This window comes from Pseudochaenichthys georgianus, chromosome 11 (assembly GCF_902827115.2).
Source record: "Pseudochaenichthys georgianus chromosome 11, fPseGeo1.2, whole genome shotgun sequence".
NCBI classification, from domain to species: Eukaryota; Metazoa; Chordata; class Actinopteri; order Perciformes; family Channichthyidae; genus Pseudochaenichthys; species Pseudochaenichthys georgianus.
This window is the reverse complement of record NC_047513.1, coordinates 29,943,840-29,953,839: the sequence shown is the minus strand read 5'-3', so window position 1 is coordinate 29,953,839 and position 10,000 is coordinate 29,943,840. Positions and strand designations below refer to the sequence as shown.

Sequence of the window (10,000 nt, the reverse complement as noted above, 5' to 3'; positions counted from 1 at the left end):
GTCACGTCACAGAATGTTAGTTTTGACTTTCATTTCCCTGGAAAAATTACTGTTGTTTTTCGCTTGAAAGCTTTGTGTGTGTCAAAAACCACTGATCCTACAATTCCCACAATGCAACACGGTAACGCTTTTTATTGGATTGTCACTGAGACACTGATTCTCAAACACAATCGGCAACAATGGCGGCTATTCTTCAAACGTGGAAGCTCTTTAGTTTTTGGATGTATGCGTAATCTCATAAAAAAATACAAAGTACTGTACTGTAGTAGAATTTTGAAGTACTTCAATACTGAGTATTCACAGTGTATGCTACTTTATACTTCATTCACAGGATATATTTTAATTTCAAACTACTGTACACCATTTGTGTAGTACACTATGTTAATATGTTAAGTAGATTGGTATATTAGAAGGTATGGGCCATTATGCATAAGGGTACTTTTACTTTTGGTACTTTAAGTACATTTTGATGCCGTACTTTTACTTCAGTAAGATTTTAAATGTAGGACTTTTACTCGTAACAAAGTTCTTTGAAAAAGTAGCATTGCTACTTCTGAGTTCTTCTTCCACTGTTTATATTGTTAAATTGCAGTTAAGCTTATTATAAACACATGTCCTCCTATATCTGGTACATTTGGGAGTACGTACAAATCAGATGGAAAAACAAGTTAAACACTTTTGAAAAGCCGCTGAAAAACCTCCATTAAAACCCTGCTTTCCTGTTTCTCTCCCGAAGTACTTCTTCCACCTCTGTCCATATCTCTGTGTTATGGGTCAGCCCGGAGACAGAGTGATTTTCAGCTCCTTACCCTGGGTATAGCCCCCCCCCCTCATCCAGTTGAAATACACACAGCCTGTTTGCGAAAGCATGGCACAAGGCGAGGGGGTTTAAAAGGACAATAACAAGAGATGATGACATGGGGTGTCACAGCAAACAGATGTAACCACAGATTATCCCTTAAATTCAAATTAATATGAGGTTAATCTAATAGATTGGTTGATGTAATCTACTTAACGTTACCACCCATTCTGTGTGCGGATTAATGGTCTTTTGTTTCAAAGCCCTGTGCCGTATAGCTTCACAATGGCCTCCATGTTTTAGACATGTGTGTATCTTGTGGTCCCTTCTCTGGCCATTTCAAAGCAGTCTGACTGAGATTTGGTGATCTAAATGGCAGTTAAATTAATTATAAATATATGTCTTACTATATCTGGTCAATTTGGGCATTAATCAGGACTTTCCTCTCTGAGAGTAAGTGTAATTCAGATGAAGAAACAAGTAAAAAAACAGTTGAATATGAGACGAAACATATATTTGTCTCCCCGCTTATGTTATATGGTATTTTGCTGTCGTTAGAGTTTTATCAAAGGGCTCAGCAAATTTCCAAAAATGCTGGATCCAAACTATTACATTTGATAGCATTAACATTTACGGGCAGAAAAAGCAACAACAAGTACAGTAATACATGTTTGAAGGGTCACTTCTGTGATTAAGTACTTCACTCTCTCTCTTAACGTTGGGGAGTTCACGTTAGACAGGTTGAAAAGGGAAATGGTTGTTATTGTTTAGGTTCAAAGCTTTGTATTTGTGGGAAAACCCTGGGTACTACCATTCCCACAATGCAACGCAGTAACGTCTTTCATAGGACCCTCGCTGACCAACAGAGAAAACTGGAACAAAAAGAACAATTTCTTGGTTCATATTTCAAAGTAAAGTCCGGTTGTATTTTTTTTTAAACGTTAAAGCTTTGTGTTAGTCAGAAACCCTTGATACTACAATTCCCACAATGCAGCACGGCAGTGTTTTTTATTAGACCTTTACTGACAACACATTCTCAAACACAGTCAGTCAATGTCATAAAAAAACAACCTTGTTAGCATTTCAAAATAAGGACGTTTTGAGAAACTAATACACATTCTAAAATATTAACTTGAACCGGTTGTTTTGGTTATCTTAAAGCTTTCCCTTCAGAGCCACAGAATTTAAAATGCATTTGTTTTTCATGTGGGTTGAATCTTTGTGACGGGTAAACTGAGCGTTGGGTGTAAAACCAGCGGGGCGCCCCTTTAAGAACCTCAAACGCTTTTGAAGTCGTGCTTTACTCTTCCTGCTTTCGGAGTGAGATTAGCAGACGTCTCTCATCATCGGTGAGTTCATCCAGAAACAATCCTCTCCTGTCAGTTCCCCACAGCCTTCCATGATAAGTGCCATTGTCTCACACACACACACACACACACACACACCACACACACACACACACACACACACACACACACACCACACACACACACACACACACACACACACACACACACACACACACACACACACACGCACACACACACACACACACACACGTTTCCTCCACTGCTAACCCTCCATCTCATTTGGCTCCATACCAGCCTCCAATTGAGCAGCATTAAGACGCAGATTAATCTCAATAAAACCTCCATTTGATTTAAGTCAGCAGCAGCCTTCTGTCCAATCTTTATGGTACGCCGTTTCTAAAAGTGGATTTAAAGCTGAGCGTAATTCCAGGGGTCGTGATACCTGCTCTCCGTTTCCCCCGCTCTGCGCTCTGATTGGCTAGCAGAGGGCGATTGGTGTCAACTGATTGGTCTGATTGGTGCACAGAGGCTCCAAGTTGATTTAATCATAATAACAGAGTGGACACACACACACACACACACACACACACACACACACACACACACACACACACACACACACACACACACACACACACACACACACACACACACACACATGTTGGACTGTAACAGTTGGCATTGGTTTTAATGAGATTCGAAGCACGGAGGTACACAGTCCCTGGCAAACACACAGGCTGGCGTGTCATGTGTACACACACTCACATTCCTGTGTGTGTTTCTGCTTAGATTTAACATTATTGATGAGGGGGATGAGATCAGTGTGTGTGTGTGTGTGTGTGTGTGTGTGTGTGGTGTGTGTGTGTGTGTGTGTGTGTGTGTGTGTGTGTGTGTGTGGTGTGTGTGTGTGTGTGTGTGTGTGTGTGTGTGTGTGTGTGTGTGTGTGTGTGTGTGTGTGTGTGTGTGTGTGTGTGTGTATGGATGTTATAAGTGGGAGGGAAATAGGATCCAGTCTTGCTATTAAAGGCAGTCTTTAAGAGCTGTTGTGTAATCCTGTCTGAGAGCTGCTGCTCAGTTCGGCCGCTGGGCTCTTTGTCTTCATCTGGGCCACACACACACACACACACACACACACACACACACACACACACACACACACACACACACACACACACACACACACACACACACACACACACACACACACACACACACACACACACACACACACACACACACACACACATATATACATACACACACACACACACACACACACACACACACACACACACACACACACACACACACACACACACACACACACACACATATATACACACACACACACACACACACACACACACACACACACACACACACACACACACACACACACACACACTCACCTATACACAATGCCGTGGTGTCACTCACTTGCTTAAGTGTGGAGTGTTAAGGCTACAGAAGTGGATTGGATTTCTTTCACACTCTCACATCACTTCTTTGGAGCAGTGGTAGATTTAATTTGGATGTGGTCACACACACACACACACACACACACACACACACACACACACACACACACACACACACACACACACACACACACACACACACACACACACACACACACACACACACACACACACACACACACACTGTTGCTCAAAGGAGTATTTAGTTATCCATTAGTACCCGATGTTACCTTCAATTCTTAAACATAACTGCAAAGGTAACGAGATACAACATGTTTAAAGTGTCGCTCTAGTGATTTCATATTTTTGTGTCATACATGTTGCGAGCTAACCAAAGAAAGATTTATGAAATAACGCAATGCATCTCAGAAAGGTATTTTATTAGAGCTTTTAAAAGGCAGCCTAAAAGGGGTCCTACGCTACAAACGATGATGTCTTTGTGTACAGTAACGTATTAGCAAAATGTGTTTGATGAGCATTGAGCATGATATCGTTTTCTTGTGTAACGCTAATCACCATTACTTCAATTCTTCAAGTCGCATTTTTTCTTCTTCTTTCAGTTTTCGTTGGCAAAACAATCCAAGTTCATTCGAGCATGTTTAAATGGTCTCTCTAGTGATTTAGTACTTTGATACATAAATCAGGAAGCCCTAAAAAGATAACAAATTAAAGGAACTGAAGACGTGGTATTTGTCTGAAACCCATCCTACATTTCCCATAATGCAACGCAGTACAGTCTGTCATTTGACCGTTACAATGCATTTTTGGTACGTTTTTAGCATTTCACTTAAAAATGTATGTTATGATAAAGTGTTGCTGTATTACCCGGACCTAAGTCACTTTAATGCTTCAAGAACTGTCTGCCTTTTTGATCCAGATTGCACGTATTAAAACAAGAGCACTGTGAATCAGTGGGTGGAGTGAAGTGTTCCTTTAAGCATCAGTTACGGGGATGACTGTATGGATTTCTCCGGCTGTGACTCAGTAATTGCGGTCGAGTGTCGGGTCGTGTTTGTTATCGTATCTGAGGTGGGAGGCTGTGTTTGATCCTATGAAGTGAGTGCAGTCCTGTAGGAGGTCGTGGTGTTGGTGCGGGGGGGGGGGCGCTCACACAAACACACACACACACACACACACACACACACACACACACACACACACACACACACACACACACACACACACACACACACACACACACACACACACACACAGGTTACAGTGTGTGTGCGTGGGATGTCCTGTCTGCAGGCTGTAAAGCAGCTCACTACCTGACGGATATAGAGGGAGGTGGGAGGACCAGTGCTGTAATCACACTGTGATATAATGAGAAGAACAAATACACATTAATTATTCCTCCAGAAAATCTTTAATTTCTCACTTTTTCTCTTGTTTGATCTCAAACACGCCTCCTTTACAATGTGCAGTAAAGTGACCGCACGGTATTTACTATGAGTCAAAAAGGTGGAGTCTAAATATGCTTTTTAATTTGTGAGAATTTTATACATTTTACATTTGTGATGTTCAGCTGTAGACAGTGGTGGCAGTCAGACTTCTTACTTAAAGGTAGGGCAGGTAAGAATGGAGAAAGCAGGGTTGCGTTCCGATAATCCAAAAATCAGCTCCTAAATTCTAACCCTATCGTCTATTCCTTGACCTCTGAGTGAAACATCACGGGGTTAAGGGATAGTGGATAGGAGAATTCAAAAGGACTTAGGAGAAGAGACTGCGGTACTTTAGAGAATCCGAATGCACTTTCACTATCCGACGTGTTTATGATGCGCCAGCGGACGTCATTGTGTGCGTCTGCTGCTGTGGGGAAACCATGGAAACCACAGTTTTCTATACAGCGGACTACAACATGGATGTTTAATAAGAACGAGGGACTGCTGTGAACTCATCTAGAGACTCTGCACCGTGCTCTGATGCTGCTGCTTTGCTTTATGAACGTGGACAACAGAGAAACATATTCTTCATGACCAAAGTTGGAATTTAAATAAAAAAGGAAAGTGAAACTTATGCTCGTCACCCTCTCCCTCCGGTCCACATTAATACACATGATCCCAATACGTATGATTGTATGAACTAAAGATCTTAAAATCAATACAAATTGATTTATTATAAACGTTAGTCCTTAACATCTATCACTGTGTATATCACCATTCAAACATCTTTTAAAAGTTGAACAAACCCCACACAGCTCAGTAAAGACTGAAATGTTGACTTTATTTGATCATTTCAGTAAAAACTAACATTCATATTTCTCTTTTTGATTATAATACTGATGAACGTTCAGAACAAAGCACTTTGGCAACTTAGCACATACGTTTTAAAATGCTTAATAAGCACCGTAACTTTCATGATATCATTTCTCGGTCATAATCGGTTGTTTCCGTGAACGGCCGACTGTTGTGTGACGGCAAACGCTGCGGCTGCAATGCATTGTGGGGCAGCATTTTCTCCTCTCCTTTTGGTTAGGGAGGTCCAGTGGTTCCTAAGCTAAAGGAGGTTATAAAGGAAGTTTGAAACCTCGTTTCCTATCATCTAGAGCATTCGAACGGCACTTATCACGGCTGCCACTGAGGGACTTCCGGGTCATTTCACTCCGTTAGGAAGGTTCTTAGGAACTCGAGCCGGGCTGCAGTGGAATAGTCCATTTAGCTTAGGCTAAATGGACTATTCCACTGCAGCCCGGCTCGAGTGCGCTAGAATTTGAAAATACACAGCCGAAAAGAACCTGCCCCTTCCTTCAGACTTCCTCACAGAGCCCCTCCTCCAACACACATGAACGCGCACATGACCAATGAGGGCACGAGGTAAGTGTGTGCCCCGAGGGAAGGCTGACAGGCAGGTAGGCCATCCAGTTACTTTAGCCGGGCCGGCTCAGATGATTGGTCGTGCTTTTTACAGCGCCACGGCTTCCACAGATGACATTTTTTTATGTATTTATTGTCAAAGCATTTAATATATTCATTGCTATCGGGATGTTAAGAGCAGTCCATGGAATATAACACAAAGTGTTTCTGAAATAAATTACCTACCCCACCTTTAAGTAAAAGAAGCAAAACTAAATTGTAAAAATACTCATGTAAAAGTACTGCATATGAAAGGTAACTTTAGTAAAAGTAAGTATGTATAATCAAGAAAATGAATTTAAAGAATTCAACCTGTTGCACAAAAATGTAAAATGAAAAAAAATAATAATTTAAAGAAAGTCAGACAATTATTTGAAGTGTTTATGGATGCGGATTAATTTCTTTTAATTGGTTGATTCATTAAATGTAATGGTACAAGTACCTCACATGTGCTGCTGTTATTCAATACACTGTTAACTGACTGCAGGATACTATTTACACACAAATCTTAAACATTAAGACATAAAAATCCCCTGAACAGTACACATTTTGGTAAAGTGTTTAAGCTAGAAATGGGGAACACTGTTTTAATTTAAGTACGGTCAGACCGACTTTACCTCTTTATCCCTGATTTACTTCTAATGTGCTTTTAATCTGCTTGTAATGCATCACCGTTCACTAAAGCACCACCGCCCACACTCACCTTCCTCTTCCTCACCCAGCTGCAGGAGACGGAGAATATAGGCAAGGAGAATTTTTGAAGAAAAAGGTATTATCTATCCTGCCAATAAAAAAACCTTCATTTGAATTGGGTTCAGGATTGAGTGGGAGCTGGAGAGAGGCGAGGAAAAGATGGCGGCTGAGCACATTGAGAGCTGCCTAAATGCCTGTCAGATGGGGGGGGGGGATTGGGGATGGTGGAACCGGCTTATAGAGGAAGCTGTGTGCCAGGCGGCCCTTTTTGCACCGCCACACAGTTATTGTTATCGTCACAAAGGCGCAGCAGAAGGAGAGGCAGCTCTCGAGTTGGCGGGCTTGGCGCCGGGTTAACCGGGGGCGGGAAGAGGAATTTGGCTCGTTGGATATTTTGGATCTGATACTGAAAAACTGTGATTGTGTCGTGTCAATGGAGAGGAAACAGTTGGGAAGAGTCGTTGAGAGCTTGAATGGGAAGCAGACGAGCAGATTTTGATCCGGATCAGCTGTCGGCGTGCAGAAGGCCTTTTGAGAAGAGCGGGCTGCGTATCACTTCAGTTTGGAGGAGGGGGGCCAGCAGTGGGGGCCGGTGGATGAGATATCAGATTAAAAATGTAGGAAACTCAAAAAATGAAAGTAAATGGGGGGCAACAATGAACTATAACTATATAAAAACATCCATTACTAAAGTCTCACTCAACTCATGCATTATAGAATAGCCTATGCTGTGTCTCTACTACTTATATTTGCTATTTTGAATATATTTGAACCAGATATCAGTCCAAACATGTAGGAAACGATGAAAGTAAATGGGTGCAGCATTGAACTATAATTATATCAAAACATCCATTACTAAAGTCTCACTCAACTCATGCATTATTGTATATATGCTGTGTCTCAAATTGCGTACATTAGCACGTATTTGCTATTTTTAGTGCGTGTTCCCATGTAAAGAATGGCACATGTTTGCTTCCTACTTCACAAACATGCATTTAAATACTAGTAAACAGTTCTGCGTAAACTCACGCTTGTGCGTCTGTTTGAGCTGAAATTGCGTTAAATATTTAAGTTAAGTGTAAATACATGTGTTTGTTAGGTTGTGAGCATTTGACTGAAATAGTTTTGCTGTATAACACTGAACCCACTTCAACAAATGTCTGTGTTTTTTAGTCTTCTTTCACAGTCAGAATCCAAGCTGTTGAAATACAGGACAAATGGTCATTTTCTGTTTCAATGATTCCTTCTATCATCAGTAATTATGAGTATGGATGTCTGCCCAGCTGTCAGGTAGATGTTAACCTGCTTGAATAAAGCACAGGTTGAATATCTCTTGAACTTGGAGAAAAGGTCCGGGCTGTAAACAAGGGAAGCACCAGCAGTGGAGGCGGGGTGTTCGCCGCTTTAAAATGAGTCACATCGGCTGGAAGAGAACATAATATTCTCGCCCTCAGCCTTCGCACTTCAAACGTTTGGAATACATAAGCTGGGAGAAAATGTTGAGAAACTCGCCACAGACGGAAATTCCAGAGAGGAGTCCAGACGAGGAGAGAAGGCGGATCCTCGGGAAACGTTCCTGCTGCTGCTGGGTCGTAAAATGTCTGCTCGGCAGAACATATTCTCTCTTTAAAGGTTCTGGTGTCTGCTTCTAGTCAGGAAACATGTTACTTATCCAACCATTGGTTTCTCTTCATTTCATCCCAGTGTAAGATCATTGCCAGACATCTGTAATTATGAAAATACATAAGTTTAAAGGTGGGGTAGGTACGTTTGAGAAACCGGCTCGAGATACACTTGTTGTTACTTTCCATGGAATGCTCTTAACGTCCCGATAGCAATGAATATTTTAAGAGCTTTGACAACAAATCCATTAAAAAATGTCATCTGTGGAAGAAGCCGTGGCGCTGTAAAAAGCACGACCAATCATCTGCCTCGGCCCGGCTAAAGTAACTGGATGGCCTACCTGCCTGTCAGCCTTCCATCGGGGCACACACTGACCTCGTGCCCTCATTGGTCATGTGCGCGTTGTGTGTTGGAGGAGGGGCTCTGTGAGGAAGTGGCAGATTTCTTCCGGTTGTGTATTTTCAAATTCTAGCGCACTCGAGCTGGTTTCTTCAAAATGACCTACCCCACCTTTAAGTCGAAAACATTTCTTGTTTCGTCAAGAGTTAAAAACACCAAATATATCACTCTAACAGGACTAACGGCCCGTCTACACTACAGCGTCGAAAGCTCCAATCTGCTCCAATCTGCCCATTCACTTTCAATGGGGTGACGTCACGTAGCCGCGCTTTGTGGGTAGCAGAGCGAGGCGTCTCAGGCGTCTCAGGCGACAGAGGTTGAACAATGTTCAACTTCTGTCGCCTGAGACGCCGGAGTAGCCAGCGCCAGCCAATCAAATCCCGTTTCCCAAAATCTGACAGCTGAAGCCGTAGCCAATCAAACCGCGTCTAAGCTGGGAGAGATATCCCACCGTTCATTTCTATATTTCAAAAAAAGTCGGAGGAGAAACTAACTATCGCCGTAGCAAATCACCCGGTTTTGTATGACCAGACCCTCTTCACCTACCGGGACACAAACCGGAGGAACCAGGCATGGAGGGAGGGGGCAGAGGCAGTGGGGGAAACTGGTAGGTTTTCGCCTGTTTGGGGAGTTTATATATATATTGCTCCCATAAAATCCCCGGGGGTTTTTGCTTTGTATGTCGGGGGCGGGAGATTCATGTGATTGGTTGTTGGTCGTGTTGCTTGAATAAAATCCCCAAGCTCCAGACACGCCCAGCTCCAAGCTATTTTTGGAGCTGTAGTGTGGACGCTCCGTTAAAGCAGAAAAAGTGGGAAATCTTTATATTGAAAGTCAGAAAAT

The 10,000-nt window shown here is 42.4% G+C and overlaps 1 pseudogene; it reads left to right on the top strand.

Moving 5' to 3' along the window:
* LOC117454711 (forkhead box protein O6-like) overlaps positions 1-10,000 on the top strand; it is a 63,275-nt pseudogene that overhangs the window by 1,906 nt on the left and 51,369 nt on the right.